This window comes from Chiloscyllium punctatum, chromosome 25, assembly GCF_047496795.1.
Source record: "Chiloscyllium punctatum isolate Juve2018m chromosome 25, sChiPun1.3, whole genome shotgun sequence".
Lineage (NCBI taxonomy): Eukaryota > Metazoa > Chordata > Chondrichthyes > Orectolobiformes > Hemiscylliidae > Chiloscyllium > Chiloscyllium punctatum.
In genome coordinates this window covers 27639158-27658755 of record NC_092763.1, presented here as the reverse complement: position 1 = coordinate 27658755, position 19598 = coordinate 27639158, and the positions used below count along the sequence as shown (strand labels likewise).

Below are 19598 nucleotides of genomic sequence, written 5' to 3'. Positions count from 1 at the left end.
ATTTGGTGATTTTAACAGACATCACTGATTCCACCTCCAGGGGGAATCTGGTCTGCCACTGACAGTGGGGAAGAAATAAAGCAGCGAGTACACATAATCGTTTCTTTCCAGAAACAACATCTCGCAGACACACTGTGGGATATTAGTAAGACTGCACCAACACCAGGATATGCATTTTAAAAAAAAATCCGACACTGGTAAGAGCTGAGCGATTGCTTATTGTGTAGTCTGCTTGCAGTGCTAGTCTGGCTTGCTGTTTGAGCTGAATGCAGTGCATTCTGTCAGAGCAGAGGAGAGATGTTTGAATTTGTGAATCCAATTCCAGACAAAATAATAATCAAGGATTGTCTGAAAAAGTCAGCATCTTCAAACGTCAGCATCCAGCTGGCTGGAAGAGTCAGAGTGCAGTGACCATGGATCCGAAAATGTGTTAATGCATGGGGTTTGAATTGCAGCATGTCGGACTCCAGCCTGAATCAGTTTATTTGAAAAAATACGCTCTGAGGGTGAAGTGCAGAAGGGGACGGCTCCACAAATATGTATTAGAGATCTAGCTTCAGAGAATGAAGAGAGAGGGAGAGAGAGAGAAAGAGGAATGCAGGATGGATGAAACAAAGTAATTGCTTCCCGTTATCCAAAGGGTGTTGAGAATATAAATCATTTTGAAAGGTGAGCAGTAATATGTATCAGTTGTTTTTTTAAAATCTCTTTTGTGTTTGAAAATGTTGAAAAACAAGGAGTTAAACTATGGGGCAAACTTAGAGCCCGAAGGGGAGTATAATGTTGCTTGTATTCTGAGAATGTGTCTTTAACGTGAATCGTCCCTCACTAAACAAAAATTCAACGTTTAAGTATGCTGAGTTCGTTTCTGACTCTTCACTGAGAAACAGTGCGTCCAGCAAAACATCCTGTTTAAAATTTAAGTTCACAAAGAAAAAAAGTACATGTTTTTGTTTGTGTTGGGGAGTGTGGACATTGAAGCTGGATGGAATAAAAGAAAAAAAATTGTTCTAAATTGTGATCAACTTCTTCCAGCTGGGGGGAATGTCATGGAGCAGAGAGACTGGATTTGAAAGGTACAGCTATAGTAAGCACTGATCCAAGTGACTGTTTACTGTATAAAGAAATGTAAATCGTTTCTATTGTTGTAGGCTTCTGCTGCTGTAATCAGTACTGGATTCACTTCTGCAGTTTCCCCATAAATACAAGATATAGCAGAGTGCCAACTCTGCTTGACATTTCATTGTGCTCTCCATGTTAGGATATTGATGCAAACATGCAGTAAAAAAAAGAATGGTACGGGACTACAAGAATGGAGCCAAGTGTTTGTGGCATGTGCATTTGCAGAAGAGGTAGATGTTGTGACTGTAGGATTTGAAGGTTCGCTCAGTTTGGAGTGTTTCAGGAAGACAAGGGTTCCCTTTTCCCTTTTGCTGCTGTGCCCGTGTTGTACACATCTGTATCCTGTTATATTTTGTCATTGTTCGCAGCTCAAATGGGTTCATCTGATTTCCTCGTAGTCATGGTGCAAGCTCTGAATACAGCACCTGTCAAAAACATCCTAGCCCCCTGAGTTCACAAAAAAGGTGGCCTCGAATTTCACACAACGAAGGTTCCGACAGTTTGTGTGTACGGACCTTATTTACACCCTGACATTATACAATTTGTCTTCATTTTGTTTCTGGCAACAAAATAAACAACTGACATGATTTACTTTCTAAATGTCTTTGATTTATTTCTTAAAACTGGAAGCATTGACTACACAACAAGCATAACTCCTATCGTTCCCACGCACCGTTGACAATAATCAAAAAGGGACAACAAGCCAGATGTTTACTTGAGATGCAAAACCCCTTCACCATAAAAATTCGGAAACTGCTGTTCTGCAGGAGAGATGATTATCCTTTCATTGGCTTGTTCATAACCATCTGGACATTTACAACAAATCTAAAGCTGCTTGGTGTAATAAGGAGTTTTGAAAACACGGTTTAACATAGACCCAACAAAAGAAACCCACACACATTAATGTCCCGCGGGGTTAATACATCACCAGCTTCAGGAATATTTATTGTGCCAATCTGATGTTGCTAATGCCACATGTCACTGGTGTCACATGGCTCTGATGTCATGGCTTTAAGCTAAATAGTTGGAGGAAAGCATTATGTGAGATATGATGTGGTTTCTCAAAGGGATACAACTAAAGTAATATAGCAGGATAGTGGTTCTGTAAATTATCACCAAAGTTTGGCAAGGAGGTACACCACATATAAACTCAAAAATGTACCAGCAGATAAGGCCAAAGATTGAAAAGAGGGTAAAAAGATAAAGTCAGAATTCTGCACACAGCATTGGTAACAAAATGGATGAATAGGTCACACAGAGATATATATTTATATGAACTGATAGTCATTATACACAGGGTTACAGGGTGACTAAGGCTGGGGCTTGAGTATTAAAGGGCATTTGACATTTCAGAAAGTTAGGTACATAGGAAAAGATGGTGGACTAGCTCTGTTAATTAAGAATGTCATTAGTACAGCACTGAGAGATGAACTTAGCTTGAAAGGGCAAGCAATATAATCAGTTCAGAAGGAGATAAGCAATACTAATGGTAAAAGGTCATTTGGGGGGAGTAGTTTTTAGACCTCCTATGATTATAATCGCATGAAGGCATAGCTAGTTAACATAAATGGGAAGTCTAGGCTAGAATGTTGAACTGAAGCAATTCAGTTGTAGACACTTAAAAAAAGACTTAACTCAACAAAGATTTATTCCCAATGAGGAAGAACAACTCGCTGAGGAGTATCTTTATCTGTGACCACATAAAGATGTTCAGGAGTTTATTAGATTGAAAGAAACATGATGAAATCTGTAAAATTTGGTAGTATGTCAGAAGATTACATGTGAAATTAGGTTTTTTTGGAAAGAGGAAGTGGAATATGTGAATGAGTGAGTGAGTTGGACATATAAAAGGTAGATAGAGTTTCCATATAAACTAACTGGAAAGGCAATAACTAAAGCTAGTGCTGATCTTCTGGAGAAAGAGCTTGGAATTTGATTGTAGAATACAAAAACTGCAGAGGCTTTGAATTTTTTTTGTTGTCTTTGTGGTAGAAAATTTAGAAAATTTCCCGAACACAATTGAAAGTCATGAGATGGATAACTGGGAGGAATTTAAAACAATCACCATTAACAAGGAAAGGATGTTGGGCACACTGTTGTACCTATATCCCCATAACAACAACGCAGTTGACTTTTAGTGAACCTCGAGGCGATTCAGGATGGGCAATAAATCCTTGGCTGGCCAGTGATGTCCACATCCTGTGAAGGAATAAGGTAAAAAGAGACCAGATAGTCAACACCCTAAGGTCTTAAAAATAGTGGCCGCAGAGATAGCAGATGCATTTGTTCTAATTTTCTAAAATTTTTTCAATTCTAGAATGGTACCACTTATATTGGAAAGTAGCCAATGTAACATCTTTATTCAAGAAAAGAGGAAGACAAAAAGGTGGAAAGTTAAAAACTATGGGCGATTTAACCTAACATCTGTCATATTGAAATTGCTCGAATCCTTTAACAAGAAGATTGTGCCAGGATACTTAGAAAATTGCAATGTGATCAGACAGTGTCAATATGGTTTGGTGAAATGATATCATTTTTAACTAGTTTATTAAAATAATGGTGGATCCACAAGATTGATAAGGTGAGACAGGTAGATGCGGTCAATGTAGATTTCCAAAAAGCACATTAAAGGCTGGTGCACAGGATACCAGCACTTGGTGTAAGGAGAGATTAGCATGGACAATTATTGGCGGACAAACTAGAAGTTGGGAATAGATAAGGCTGCTTGGCAAGATGGAACAATTTGAGTGCCAAGGGATCAGTAATGTGGCATCAATTACTTACAGCCGATATCAAAGACATGAATGCAGGTAACAAAGATATGGTGCATTAATGGTGTCAACTTAAGTAAGAAAGTAATTTGTCAAACATTTTTCAGAATAAAGTAGAGGGATAAAGAATCCAGACAGATGTTTTGATTGGGCAAAAAATTGGCAGGTGGAGCAAAATGTAGCAAAATATGAGATTGTTCACTTCAGCAGCAAAAATAAAAAAGCAGCTATCTGCGTAAATGGAGAGAGATTACAGAACTCCATGTTATAGAAGGATCTTGGTGTTTTGTTATGTGAATCTCATTGAGATAGAATACATAGATTAGGAAAGTAACAGGCTGTTGATAATATGAAAATGCAATGTAAAATTAGGAAGTTTTTTATCGTTGTACTAAGCAATGGGTAGATCACATCTCGTGTACTATGTACAAGTTTGGATTACTTTTTTAAAAAGTATGTTAAATCAAGGAACCTCTCCAGTGTGGAAGCAGACCATTCAACTCATCAAGTCCACACCAACCCTCTGAAGAGCATCTCACCCAGACCCACCCCCTACCCTATCCCTGTAGCCCTGAAATCCTATGGCTAATCCACCTAGCCTGCACATCTCTGGACTGTGGGAAGAAACCAGAGCACCTGAAGTAAACCCATTCAGACACAGGGGGAAGGTGCAAACTCCACACAGTCACCCGAGGATGGAATTGAACCCGGTTCCCTAGTGCCACGAGGCATCACTAATTACTGAGCCTTAGAAGCAGCTCAGGCAACAGTCTATTAACTCATGCCTGGGATGAGGTATTCTTCTATGTAGAAATGTTGAATAGGTTAGGCCTTTACCAAATGGAGTTTTGAAGATTGAGAAGCAATCTCCCTGAAACTTATAAGATCCTGAGAGGAATTGACTGGATAGGAGCTGAGGAAATGTTACCTTTTTGAGAGGTGACTACAACTAGGAGGACAAAATGTAATTTCAATGATAAATGCATGTAATTTAATTGACGAAGAAAAATGTCTTCTCTCAAAGGGTTGTTAGATGGCAGAATTCTCATCCTCAGAATGTAGAGGCTTGGTCAGAGAATTTCCTCAGGCTGAGAGAGATTTTTTAAAAAATCAAGACTTCTTGAAGGTGAGACAGTAAAGTTAGATTGAGACCAGAGCAAAAGGATCAATAATCTTATTTGAATGCCTCAGCACATTGAAGGGCTGAATTGCCTATGTTTTGTTATGACATAAAGTAGTGATGTCACTGATGACCCATAGATGTGATGTCACATTGCCACAATGTCACTGATAACTCATAGTCATAATGTCATGGATGGACCCAAGGTCATGATAATACACATGATATATCAGATTACATTTGGCTGCATTTTCATTTTAAAATCAATGTTATGTTCCACCAACTTCATCTTGTGGCTGCAGTGTCACTGATGACACAGGCTTAATGAAATGTTGATGAGATGTTAGTGATGGAACATGGTTGGAATATCAGTTTTTGATTAATGTCTTTGATGTCACTCATTATTGCTAAACTGTGAATTTGACTTTACTTACATTAAACATGGAAGCTAATTCAGATGATAACTGATGGAATGGGAATATGATATTATTGACAAGCCATGACATTTCATGGCACTGAATACACGTTATTATAGGGCATCATTGACGGTACATTGATGCAATGTCACAAAGGGTATGCAGATACAATCTCATTAAGGGCATGCAGCTATTATCATTAATGATTATTGATTATAATGTTACCAATGATAAATGGCTGAAACCCTATTGATGATCTTACTTCTTGATTTCCCTGATGGCACTTTCCATTAATTCCATTGATGATACTTGTCTGAAAATCATCAGTAATTTTGACTGTAATGTCACTGATGTGGCATCATGTAATTTCATTGATGATACATGGTTTTAATTGCTTTGCTGACACAAGGATATCATTTAATTGGTGAATATCATGGGTGGTGCATGGATATGAAGTCATTGATGATGCATTTATATAATTTCGTTGATGCATGAATGTAATTTCATTGATAATACATGGATATAATTTCATTAATGATGTATGGATGTAATTTCTCTGAAAATGCATGAATGTAATTTCATTGATAACACATGAATGTAATTTCAATGATAAATGCATGTAATTTAATTGATGAAAACAAATTGCTGTAATTCCATTGATGGCACCTTGGTGTAATTTTGGTTGTAGTGCCACTGATGACACATCTTATAATTTAATTGACAGTACATGGATGTACTTTAACTGAGACAATCGTGTTATGATTTCAGACCAAGACCACCACATTATTAACAATATGGCTAAGGACCAGTAGCTTCCTGTTTAACATAGATGAAATGTAAGATCCCAGGTATTTACAGGAGGATAAAGGCACAAGATTCAATACTTTTGGACAAACAACAATAAATGTTACAAAAGAATTTTAGAAAAGTAAAATCATCTGCATATCTATAGAATTTATCTTATAATATCTTGATTTAAAATTAGGTAAATATGGGTAACAGACAAACCTGGTCAGTGAAGACCAAAAAAAATTTCCCAACTGTCCCCAGACAGTAATGACACTGCAGGCCATCAAATCTCCTTAAAAGTTTACAAGGAATTCAATTTTCTTTTCTCTGTTGAAGACCTAGCTTAGAATTTGCTCAAAAATGTTTCATGAAAATCTTTGAATGTCCTGTCCTACGTGCCTATCGAATGGCATCAAAATTGAGGGGAACCCACAGACAATTTAATTACAATTACCACGCATCCACATAACATGTTCAGAACATAGAATGAAGAAATGTACAGCACAGTACATGCCCTTTGACCCAGGATATTGTGCCAACCTTTTATCCTACTGTAAGATCAAACTAACCTACAAACCCTTCATTTTACTAGCAACCATGTCCCTATCCAAGAGTTGCTTAAATGTCTCCAATGTATCTGACTCCACCTGCTGGCGGTGCATTCCACACACCCACCATTGTCTGTGTAAAAAACCTACCTCTGACATTTCCCCTAAATCTTCCTCCAATCACCTTAAAATTATGCCCCCTTGTAATAGCCAGTTCTGCCCTGGGAAAAGATCTCTGGCTATCCACTCTATTTATGTCTGTCTTCATCTTGTACATCTTTATCAAGTCATCTCTTATCCTTCTTCACTCCAATGAGAAAAGCCCCAACTCCTTCAACTTTTCTTCATAAGACATGCCCTACCAGTCCAGGCAGCATCCTGGTAAATCTCCTCTGTACCCTCTCTAAAGCATCCACATCTTTCCTATAATAAGGCAACCAGAATTGAACATAATATTCCAAGTATGGTCTATCCAGGGCTTTATAGATCTGCAGCACAACCTTGCGGCTCTTAAACTCAATGCTCCTGCCAATGAATGTCAACACAGCATTCACCTTCTCAACAATTCTATCAACTTGGGTGGTAACTTTGAATTATCTATGGACGTGGACCCTTCACATTGTCAAGAATCCCACCGTTAACCCTGTAACCTGCATTCAAATTGAACTTCCAAAGTGAATCACTTCACACTTTTCCAGGTTGAACTCCATCTGCCACTTATCAGTCCAGCTCTGCATCCTGTCAATATCGCACTGCAACCTACATGTTGGGTTGCCCTCATACTATCCATAACACCCCCAACCTTCATGTTATTGGCAAACTTACTAACCCACCCTTCCACTTTCTTATCTAAGTCATTTATAAAAATCACAAAGAGCAGAGGTCCCAGAACTGATCCCTGCAGGATGCCACTGGTTACTGAGCTCCAGGATGCATATTTTTCATCTACCACCACCTTTTCTCTTCTATGGGCCAGCCAATTCTGTATCTCGATAGACAGGTTTGCCTGAATCCCATGCCTCCTTACTTTCTGAATGAGTGTACCCATGGGGAACCTTATCAAATACCTTGCTAAAATCCATGTACACCACATCCACTGCTCTACCTTCATCAATGTGTTTTGTCGCATCCTCAAAGCATTCAATAAGGCTTGTAAGGCATGGCCTGCCTCTCACAAAGCCATGCTGATTATTTCTAATAAAACTATGGTTTTCCAAGTAATTATAAACTCTACCTCTCAGAATCTTCTCCAATATTTTGCCCACCACCAACATAAGACTGACTGATCTGTAACTTCCAGGGTTATCCCTATTCCCTTTCTAGAACAAGAGAGTAATATTTGCCTCCCTCCAATCATCTGGTACTACTGCAGTGGACAGTGAGGATGAAAAGATCATCGCCAAAGGCACAGCAATCTCTTCCCTCACTTCCCGTCATTACCTTGCATATATCCCGTCTGGCCCAGGGATTTATTTATCCTCAAGTATTTCAAAAATTCCAGCACATCCTTCGTCTTAGCATCAGCCTGTTTCACACTGTCCTCACAAATGACAATGTCCCTCTCACTGGTGAATACTGAAGCAAAGTATTCATTAAGGACCTCCCCTACCTCCACCGACTCCAGACACAAGTTCCCTCCACTATCCCTGATTGGCTGTACCCTCATTCTGGCCATCTTCTTGTCCCTCACATCCATGTAGAATGCCTTAAGGTTTTCCTTAATCCTGCCCGCTAAGGCTTTTTTATGCCCCTTCTAGCTCTCTTAAGTCCCTTCTTCAGTTCCTTCCTGGCTACCTTGAAACCCTCTAGACCCCTGTCTGATTCTTGCTATCTCAACCTTAAGTAAGCTTCCTTCTTCCTCCTGACTAGATATTCCACACCTCTTGTCATCCAAGGTTCCTTCATCCTACTATCACTTCCTTGCCTCAGTGGGACAAACCTATTCAGCAGCTGCAGCAAGTGCTCCCGAAACAACCTCCAAATTTCTGTTGTCCATTTCCCTGAGAATATCAGTTCCCAATTTATGCTCCACAGTTCCTGCCTAACAGCATTGTAATCCACCCACCCCAGTTAAAATACTTTCCCATACCATCTGCTCCTCTCCCTCTCCATAACTATAATAAAGGTCAGGAAGTTCTGATCATAACCACTGAAATGCTCTTTCACCAAGAGATATGACACCTGACCTGATTCGTTGCCATGCACCTAATCCGAATAGCCTCCTGTCTAGTCGATCTATCTACATATTGAGTCAGGAATCCTTCCTGGACACACCTGACAAAATCTGCTCCATCCAGACTGTTTACACTAAGGGAGTTCCAATTAATATTAGGGAAGTTGAAGTCATCCATGAGGACAACCTTGTTACTTCTGCACATTTCCAAAATCTGCCTCCCAATCTGCTCTTCCATGTCTCTGTTGCTGTTGGGCATCCATAGAAAAACGATTCCACTATGGACTGCTCGTGGTCTGCCACTTCACCCTCCTTTCCTGGGACTCATCTCCCTTGGATTCTTGAAACTGCACTGTAATCATGACTCTAGCTTTTTCACAGTCAGCCAGTTTCACCGAGCTGGAACTACCCCAGGTTTCTCTGAATTCTAATGCTCATCAGCTGCACAAAGCTTGTGGGCTTCCTTCACTCTGAATCTCAGCTGCTCTGAACTATAAATGACATACACCTTCTGTCAAAAGCAAACAGCATTCACATTTTGTTATTAGCCCTAACCTCAATACTGCCTCTACATCAAAGAACTTCTCCTGAATTCGACATGCTTAAACAGGATTGAACTCTCATCTTTTTCCATCAGTTGCTCACTGACTAGCAGTTTCCTTTGACTACTGACTTCCTCTCCAATGACTAAACCTTTGAACTATTCTAAATGACTTACTGAATATCTCAGAACAAACCATGCATTTGTTCTGTGGTGGGATTGAATGCAGCAACCATTGGAACAGTTGAACATAGCAACATTAGAACACCCATTCCTTGAATGTTGCAATATCCACAGATTTCTGGCATATTTCAATAGATAGAGTGAGTCAAAAAGGATAATATAGCTGGTGACACATTATGGCATGTCATTGGTAATACATGATTATAATTTCACTAATAGCTGTAATTTTATTGATGATGCATGATTGTAGTATCAATTTCACTGGCAACACAAGGGTGCAGTTTAGTTGATTACACATGGTTGTAATAATATTAGTGACACATGGTTTTAAACCCATTGATGAGGTATGTGTGCAATTGCATTGATGGCATTTTGGTGAAAGCTTCTGTATGTAAGTATGCTCTTCATTTTCACATGGCAATAACATTATGATGCACGGAGTCTGTATTTCTCATGCTAGATGAACAGCCCTTCTATTGGTCAGAGTGATACTTGTAGTCATCACTGCCACCATGTAGAATGTCTAGGCTCCACTGACTGAACATAACCATACACAGAGGATGGAAAGAGAGAGGGAAGCCCCCCAGAATGCAGTGCTAGTTCTGTCTGATTTGAAATCACTATGACATAAGTAATTATAGATAAGCTCAGTTGTTATTTTTCGATTAATAGTTAACCCTTTTCTTCACAAAGGGATTCATCCTTAATGATAAAATATTTGTTATCAATTTTGATGAGCATCTTTATTATGGTTCTGGACTGATCCAACATTCATGATTTTGATCAGCTGTTTTGTTTACTCGGTGGGTGTGAGTTTTGGTGATAAATTCAGCTGTGTAAATCCTTGAGAAGGTGATGATGAGCCACCGTATGGAGCTGTCGTAGTCTCTGTGGTATGGATTCACCCACAGGGATGTTATGGAAAAAGTTCCAGGGGTTTATGACCTTGTGAAAGTGAAGGAATGGCAATATATTCCCAAGTTAGGTTGATGAGTGGCTTGATGGGAAATTCCTTTAATGAGCTTCTGATCATCTTAGCTACAACTCATTCTGAAGAAGTGTCACTGGATCCTAAATGTTAACTCTGCTTTCTCTCCATAGTTGCTGCCAGGCCTGCTGAGTTTCTCCAGTAATTTCTCTCCAAACCAATGTATCACCAACTACACCATGATGGTCTTGATGGTTGCATCTTATCACATGTCTTCTGGAAATCTAAGAATACTACATCTACCAGTTCCCCTTTCTCCATTGTACATGTTACTTCAAAGAACTCTGAAAAACTTTTAAATAGGAATTTTCTTTCACAAAAACATATTGACTCTTCATGATTACTTTGAACTTGCCCAAGTTCCCAAGTATAACACCTTTGATAATAGCTTCTAATATTTTCCTAATACCAAATGTTCAAACAACTGACCTTGAGCTTCATGCTTTGTGCTTTTCTCCTTTCTCAATTGAGTTACATTTGTTTTCTTCATAATCTAATAGAAATTTCCCCATAACCAGGGAATTTTCAAAAATTAGAGCCAATGCATCACTATCTTACAAGCTATTTCTTTAAATATTCTAGAATGAAGTTCATCAGGAGACATGAACTTGTCAGCCCACAGTTCCAACTATTTGCTCAGTACCACTTACCTAGAGATTTCAATTTTTCTGTATTCCTCTATTCCTTCCATTTCCTGATTCACACCTATTTCTGGGATGTTAGTTGCATCTTCCATAGTGAACCTGTTCAATTCATATGCCATCGCTTTATTTTCCATTACTAATTCCCCAGTCACACCTTCTATAGGAACAATGTTTACTTAGTTAACTTTTCTTTGAAATATGTATTGATACTTCTAGCTAACTTTATCGCATATTCTGTTTTGCCTTCATATTAATCTTTTACTTTTTTTTTACATTGTCAAATCTGTCAAAGAACTGTGGACTGTCTTTAGCTTCTTTAGTTAACCACAGATGGTAGTTCCTCCCTTGGAATTTTTATTTCTATTTGGATATATCTATTCTGTGTATTGTCTAATACCCCTTTAAATGCCACTTACTACATCTCTATTGATTTATCCTTTAATTTAGTTTGTCAGCTGACTTTAGTGAACTCTGCTTTCATGCCCTCATAGGTCTCAGTCAAAATGTGTGGTGCTGGAAAAGCACAACCGGTCAGGCAGCATCTGAGAAGCAGGAGAGTCGATGTTTCGGGCATAAGCTCCTCATCGGGAATGTGAGGGCCCCCTCATTCTTGATGAAAAGCTTATGCCTAAAATGCCGATTCTTCTGCTCCTCGGATGCTGCCTGACCGGCTGTGCTTTTCCAGCACCACACTCTTCGACTCTGATCTCCAGCATCTGCAGCATCTGCAGTCCTCACTTTCTCCCTCATAAGTCTGAACATTTTATTTTAAGTGCTATTCTTGGACCCACTCTTGCCTCCCTCAAACTTAATAAAAAGTGAATAATGTTATAATTGCTGTTATTGAGGGGTGCTTTCATATGAGGGCTTTAATTATTCATATCTCTTTACATAAAATCAGATTGAGTCTAGCCTTCCCTCTGGCTGGCTGCAGAATGTGTTGTTATGACAAACAATCTCACAAACATTTTATGAACTCCTCATTTACGCTACTTTTGCTCATCTGATTATTCCAATCTAAATGTAGGTTAAAATCACTCTTGAAAATCACTGTCCCTTTCTCACAAGATCCCATTATTTCTTCCTTTATTTTCCATCCATACATGTGACTACTCTTAGGAGATCTTCCATTAGAGATTTTTTGCCTTTATGATTTCTCATGTCTTTCTAAACCACTTTTATATCCTGTTTCAGAACTTCAGTCATCTGCTCTATTCTGCCAATACTATCATAAATTAACAGATCAAACCCCAACATTTGTTTCCTGGTTTCTTGTCTCACAACCAGGACTCACAACCCTCAATATTCAACCTATGTCATCCTGCAGCTATGTTTCTATAATGGCTACAAAATTGTACTTATTTATTTCTGTTTACATGCTCAGTTTATCAGTTTGTTTGGTGTGGTACACGACAGAAAATCACCAGCAATTCTTTCAACAATTCTCTGACTTGAGTCATTATTGTTGCATTCCTCCACTAAGCTGGAGGGATCATTAATGAAATCTTTTTTTTTCATGGATGCTAAACCTTTTTGTTAAATCTTGCTCATTCAAGAATTTTATTAGTTTTAAAGTAATGATAAAAAGTTTTCAATATCCCTTCGAAAGTATCTGTTGCTTCTTTTAGCTCTTGGCAACCATAACATCATCAGTTACATGAAGCAGTAGCTGGGGCCCTGATCAGGGCTTTGACAATCCGCTAGAGGTTCAATGCATGGCAATGCCTGGGGACTTGGATTGGTGCTTTGATAGTTGGAGATTGAGCCCAATGCAGGGAGATTGAGCTCCATATGGCAGTGAGGGAGCCCCCCCTCCCCCCGGTATCTGTGGTGACAGTGAGAGTAGACAGCCCGAGGTCTCCCAGAGAGCGGGCCAAATTTGAGGAGATTGAATCCTGTTACAGAATGTGAGCTCAGAATGTCTAAGCACTTAAGAAAGAGTACTGAAATTTTATTTCTTTATTTTTCTACTTTATACTAAGAAAGACTGTAATGTTTAACTTATAACTATTTATTTTTCTACTTGGTACCTAAGATGGCACTAGAAATGGCGACATTGTACACTTTTCACTGTGCTCCTGTATCTGAATACACGTGACAATAAAATCTACTTCTAATTTTGTTTCTAATTGTCATGAAGTCATTCTAATTATTACATTTTTGAGGACTCGTCTTCAACGGAAAATTGGTACATTTGACAGACTGAGGTGGAATAGATATTATTTTGTAATTTAATATTTACTAAAAAGTCATGTTCGATGTTTTTTAAGGAAAATTATTGAAAGTCACATGTCTTATGCAATGGAAAAGAATATTTTTGAGAATCTGACCAGGGCTCCTTCACAAATACAGTGTCAGCCTTCCATTCTGACATTTCACACTCAGACACACTCTCACACACACACATATTTATTCACACTCATATACCTATTCAAAAAACAATCACCTGATGAAGGAGCAGAACTCCGAAAGCTAGTGCTTCCAAATAAACCTGTTGGACTATAACCTGGTGTTGTGTGATTTTTAACTTTGTCCGCCCCAGTCCAATACCAGCTCCTCCAGGTCATGTTCAAAGAGGTACAGACACATTGAAATACAGAAGCTGGTATCCCATCACCAAGTCACCCTTTATTTACATGTGGAAAGTCCTTGCCACAGATTCAGTTCCCTCAGAGCCAGCTCTCAGACAGGGTGATTGACACTCCTGTTTTTAATCTGTCACCCAGAGGTCCCTGAGTGAACCAAATTAACAGCCCCAATAAGGGAGCTCAGTTCTATTAGGTCCACTTGGCTGACCTCGTTACAATCACTACACACATAAATATACATATACACGCACACAGATGAACACACATTCTCACATAGATACACGTACACCCACACATTCACATATATACACACATACCAACACATACACTGTCACAGATGCACACACTATGTGCTCATACAAGAAATCACAGACACATGTCCATGCACAGACACAGCCACGTGCACACACTATGTTTGCATATCCACACTACTTCAGACAGACACGGCCAAACATATACCTGCTAGCATGTATGCACATACAAACACACATGCACAGACACACACATAATTAATACCACCCTCCAAAATATGTATACACAGAACACCCAATCACACATCCATGCACTACAACACAGACACACACAAACACATTCATAATAACACCCAATCCCACAAAAAAACACACCCACACTCAGATACACATGGAAACACACATAAACACACGTACACATACCCATGAAGTAAAGAATTATTGGGTCTGCCATTGAGATTGGTAATTCACAAGCAGGAAATCCGTTGGCAAAACAACATTTAGATTTCCCTCTTTTGCTCAGGATGATCAGAGGCTGCTTGTCTCCAGTTAAAGTATAGACCAGTTAAAGATGGTAACAGTTAACAGCTCTCAGGCAAAGTGTTGGGATAAGCTGTAATTATGTTGAGCATGCTTTACTTTAAGGGAAATGACAGTCTGCGATCTCACTGTTGGAGGTCAATCGAAGCTCCAGGACATCTCTGCAGGAGTTCCTCAGGCTCATGTGCTCGGCCCAACTGTCTCCAATCATTTCACCAATGCCCTTCACTTCATGATAAGGTCAGAAGTGGGGATGTTCGCCGATGATCACGCAATCTTCAGCACCAATAACAACTCCTTAGATACTGAAGCAGTCTATGACTAAACACAGCAAGACCTGGATAATATTCAGGCTTGGCCTTTCAAGTGGCAAGTAAAATGCCAGGCAATCACCATCTCCAACAAAATAGAATCTAACCATCACACCTCAATATTCAATGGGAACACCAACACTGAATGCCTCTCTATCAACATCCTGTGAGTTGATATTGACCCAAATCTGAACTGGACCACCTTTATAAATAACTTTTTTTTATTCATTCACAGGACATGGGCATCACTAACTAGGCCAACATTTATTGCCCATCCCTGGTTGCCCCAGAAGGCAGTCATCGACATTGCTGTGGGTATAGCGTCACATATAGTATAGACCAGTTAAAGATGGTAATTTCCTTTCCAAAAGGACTTCAGTGATCCAGATGGGATTTTCTGACAGTTAAAATGGTTTCATAGTTATCATTACACTTTTAATCTCAGATTTTTATTAATTAAAAGATCCACAATCTGCCATGGCAGGATTTGAACCCAGGTCCCTAGAACATTGCCTGAGTCTCTGGATGAATAGTCTAACAGTGTTGCCACAAAGTCATCACCTTCCCAAATCCATCTACACAGTCCAAGTCAGGAGTATGTTGAAATACTCCCCACTTGCCTGGATGAGTGCAACTCTAGCAACACTCAAGAAGCTTGACAGCATCCAGAACAAGGATTAGGTGCTGAGATTTGGCTCAGTGGTGCAATGAACATCATATTTACCCATTGAGACATCAGGAAATGTCTGTCTAACTTTGAATAGATACCCTGCAGACCCATACTTCAACCATATGGGAAATCATGTCTATTTCTCCAGAAAACCATTTAAATCATATTAGTGTCTCTTTGATGAGCATATAATAACCCTGCAATGACAGAGATTCATAACTATCATGTGTAAACTTATATATAATTACAATTATCAGCAGCCTGTCTGCCCCAAGTCACTGACTATACAAGTTCAGGTAGTCTGAAGGTGTCCCTCTTTTTCTAGAAGGTGTTTGTTTTGGGTTTGGAAGTCTTAACTTAAGGACCATGAACCTGTGTTTTGGTTTTGATCAAGTGAGGTCTGTAAGTCCATTTAAATTGGACTATCTCTTATTTCTTGGATACTCACTGCAGAGGATGTTGCTACTTTTGATGCAGGGAATTGAAGAATTACATCATCTGGAAGATACTGAACCTCGTGGATTTCCTCCTCAGATGAATTCTTCCTCGTTGAATCAGATAACTACTCCTTTGCATGGTACCTTTTAACTCTTCAGTGTCCTTCACAGGTGGCTGTTCTGTTAAAACAGTAATTTATTTCTTTGCAATATCTTGGTCTCTGAATCAAGTAATTTATTCTTGACTGTGTTCTGAATCTGTGATCATTGGACATCAGATGTTCCTGCTGGCTCTCATCAAGACTTATGTATTTAATCTGTGTAAGCAAATCTTTATTCTTAATCCATTGCCAAAGTGTGAATATGAATTGTATGCTCTCTATGGTTGTTTTTTTGGTGAACCCAATGTGTTCACTTGTGTTTCTTGAAGATTACTGCTTGATCCCTGTCACTGGCAATGATAATTCTTCCTTGCAAAATTATAAATGGAAATATTCCTCTTGGATTTGTGGCATCTCATCATCTGACATTACGCTCAAATCTGACATAATAATTTGTTCATTAGGCTGTGCTACTGTCTGAATCAGTTAAAGATTCATGAAGGAGATTAAATAGGTCATCCCGCTCATTATTTTAATTAAAACAAAATACTGTCGATGCTGGAAATCTGAAGAAGAGACAGAGCGGGTTAAAAATATTAACTGTTTCTCTCTTAACATACATAATTTCAAAGTATTCTCTTACATTATGAGTCCAATGAAATCATCCAGAGATGTCATTTGGTTGTTTGACAACTAACATTTCCTTGACCTGTAGTTCCATGACTGGCTGACCCTGGACCAATTGTTGTTTGACTGGTATCTCTTTGAACGGACATGACATAACTGGTTGTTTGTTGACTTGTTTGCAGTCAATTGTAACTAAATGAACTCTTTCTGCAATTTGAATAAAACAGAAGTCAAGACGAACATTCAGTCTCAATATTGACAATTCTTGATTTCAAAGTACACATACATTCTCTACTTTCTGACAGCTTTTGTGCAACACAGTTTCTTGGAGGATAACATAAATACTGATAAAACCTACTAGAAGAGGCAAACTCCCACAATGTAATAGTTTAGGTCATCTACTAAAGATACCAACAGTTGAATGGATGATATTTAGAAAGCTAATTGAAGACTAGGTAAGGCAACATTGTTGGATAATACAGAACTCAAACAAAGGGGCAGTTTCTCTCCTTGTGAGTCAGAGAGAACATAGATTCATTGATAGGACATTGTCCACCAACAAGTCAGAGCTAATTTCTCTTCAATTATTTAAACATAAAAATGGTTGAAGTTACAAATATGATCAAAACCAAGAGTTATAACAATGCTATGAAGCACAATGTGTACTCTACCACTACCTCTCAAAAATAAAGGGAACGCTGCTGATCCAATTTAAAAATAAATGATAGTTAAGTAGACCTGAAAGCTCAGAAACATGACCAGAAAAAAAATATATAGCTTAAAAGCCAAGATTTACCTGTTGTCAGATGTTAGTTGATTCCACTATTTTCTAACTCCAAATTTGCATAAACCTTTTTTAAAAAGCCCCACATAATTCCATCACTTGTTTTCTGATTGGAATGCCTTGTAAAGCTGGAGAATGTATTAGAAGCAGCAATTCTTGAGTTGTTTGAAAGGAAGTAAGGCCAGTGGTACAGCAGTTTTAATTGACACATATCTTAAGGTTGAACATTGCAAACTTCTAAAGATGGGCTAACAGACTCTAACGTAAGTCCTGCAGACAGACAAATCTCCAGACAATTGACCAATGCAGTTGACAGATGCTGCAGCAAGGTCATTGTGTGTGACTTTCTCAAAGAAGAGCTGCCAGAGAGGTTCATTCACCTCTGCACCAATTAAAATTTGCAACAACAATCAGAGTCACTGCTTAGGTGTTCCCTGCTGGTCACTAGACAATGATCACTCTTATTGAAGGGACTTGTCATTGGTCAAGGTTGGTTATAATCCTTCACACAGTTGATTAGCCAATGCACATTCATGTAACATAAACAGCGCTACTTGCGTGTGATTAGACTGAACTATCAGAGCCAGAGAGTGAGACCAAAGCAAGAATGGGTAGTTCTAGAAGAAGGGGGAAAAAGAGAGAGCTGGAGCAGCTCACAAATATTCATCAGATGTGAAAAAAATACAAGAGGATTGTTCTACTGTCAAGGTGAAGGTCACTTGTAGGAAGGTAAAATAGCTCCTTATGTCTTGTTGTCAGATTTTTCTCCAGAAGGACGGATGTGGGAGCTGAGATATTTCCCGATTCAGTGATTATGTCTCCATTCTGGGAAAGCTGGCCCAACCTATTTTAATGTCAAGGGGTGGCCTGAGGTCACTCCTGAGGCTTGCTCGAGGAGACAGAGAGGTAGCAAGACCAGCAGGTCAGTATGCTTACCTCCAACATTGGAATCTAGAGCCAGTTGAGTTCATAGTCTTTAAGACCTCTTTCTTTCATCTCCTTATCCCTTGACCCACAACTCAAACCCATGCTTCGCCCCCCCCGCTGTCTTAATGTGCCAAACCTAAGAAGTCAACCTGTAAGGGATCTTGCCATTTCTGTAGTGAGAGGGAGAAGGAGTTGGCAAAGATTGTTTGTCAAAGAAACCCAGTGACGGAATGAGAAATTGGACATTGGGCTGCACACTGTTTACTGAGAAGCACCCTCTATCCCAGGATTCAAACCTAATCCTCTCTCCCACATCTTCCCAAAATGACATTCCTTCCACCATCCCTCACAACATTCACCTCCCCCACAAATCACTTACGTTACTCCTTGGTCCTCTGCGATCCAGGCCCTCCCTGATTGGCCCAGGGTCTGGAATCTAGGTGAAGGTGACCTCAGCAATGCCCAATATGAAACGAGAACAAAGATTGCTGGAGAAACTCTGCAGGTGTGGCGGCATATGCGGAGACAGAAAGCAGAGTTAACATTTCGAGTCCAGTGATCCTTTGTTAGAACAGAATGCCAAAGTTAAAGTTCAGTTGGGTGGGCCAGAGACAGTCCAGGTCTTTCACTTGCTCTTCATAAACTTACTGCTGTCTTGACAAAATTCTGCCAATCATCTTCAACAATAGAGCATTCGCACATCCTGCCATGGTCAGTCTGAAGTGTACACTCAATTTTTTAGAGTGGAGCACAAGCCAATCAGCTTCTGATTTCTGGACAAGGGAGCTAACAACTAAACTGCAGCTGTCTCTGTAAGAGAATAAATGCAATCAGAGTAAGGACATTAGAATCTGAATTCAGCACAATGAAGACTTGGTTGAAAGGAATCGTGAGGGACAGTGTAATTGGTGTTCTTGGGAAACAAGCTCAGAGGAGCACTGAACATCACCTTGTGGATCAGGCGAAGAGAAGTATGATGTACAAATGCAAAGATGAACTGTTTGAAGCCAGAGGTGAATCAGAGGATGTGGGTGTGAGAGTTTGAGGGTGTGGGTGTAAGAGTGTGA

The 19598-nt window shown here is 39.3% G+C and overlaps 1 protein-coding gene across 1 annotated transcript in view; it reads left to right on the top strand.

Moving 5' to 3' along the window:
* Positions 1–203: 203 nt before the first annotated feature.
* The window catches only part of LOC140495785 (gamma-aminobutyric acid receptor subunit alpha-3-like), a 240500-nt gene continuing 221105 nt past the window's right edge, over positions 204–19598 (top strand). The window contains exon 1 of the mRNA XM_072594888.1: positions 204–669. The gene's annotated coding sequence lies outside the window, so the exon portion shown is untranslated. The remainder of the gene's footprint in view (positions 670–19598) is intronic.